This window comes from Eucyclogobius newberryi, unplaced genomic scaffold (assembly GCF_026437365.1).
Source record: "Eucyclogobius newberryi isolate DKJ021-1_F unplaced genomic scaffold, fEucNew1.0.hap1 SCAF_7, whole genome shotgun sequence".
Lineage (NCBI taxonomy): Eukaryota > Metazoa > Chordata > Actinopteri > Gobiiformes > Gobiidae > Eucyclogobius > Eucyclogobius newberryi.
The window spans coordinates 18,584,914-18,585,803 of record NW_027316389.1 but is presented as its reverse complement, the minus strand read 5'-3'; positions in this window follow the sequence as shown (position 1 = coordinate 18,585,803).

Below are 890 nucleotides of genomic sequence, written 5' to 3'. Positions count from 1 at the left end.
ATATAACGCTAATACCCAAAAAAATGCATAATTAACCTTCATTAAAATAGATCAGAACCATTATCATTATTCTTATTCTTAATAATAATATAATAAGAATAATAAGAATACAGGGCCAGTGACTTCCTGTTCAGAGCTGCATGGGTGGAGATAGGGGGTGGGTAAAACAGATATTTTCTGAGCACTCGGGCCCAAAATTGCTTCTTTTTGGAGACTTGAAAACAACACCGTAATGTTCATAATATTTTCTTTTCTTCAGACAAATATCACCGAAAATAGTCTTGACTACGGTCAATAATCTACACGACAAATAACATGATTAAAAGATAATAAATATGTCCTTTTTTGCATCAATATTCAAAATGATATTACTCAAGTAGAAATACAAAGTTATTAGAAAGACTGAACAAGAAAAACAACAGAAAAACTAAATCCAGTATGTTAAAAATGATCAAAACCAAATCAAACCTAAAGCAGTCAAAGAAACACAAATATTCAAATAATTTAGACTTACTCACAGTGCGAAAAGAAACCAAATCGTTTGCTTAAATGAAAGAACTGTTAAACTTTCTAATATATTACTCAATTAGGCTGAAAGTCCGGTGTCTGTAAACCTCTGGTAGATAATAAAACCACACCCTCTGAGTCTCTGGCACCTGCCGGCCCTTGTTGACTCTATCTATATTTGGTGATTGCCTCTTGTCCGTTCTGAGCCATGTCATTGTTGCACTGCTTTATAGACTTTCCATTGCGACAGCACACGACCCGGGCATCTATGTCCGCGGCGCGCCGTCTCCGATCCATGTGCCGATACACCGAGCGCGATCCTTATCTTTATTGTATCTCACTTTGCACGTCTGCTAACTTTCATTTCCGACATCTGCCCCGCG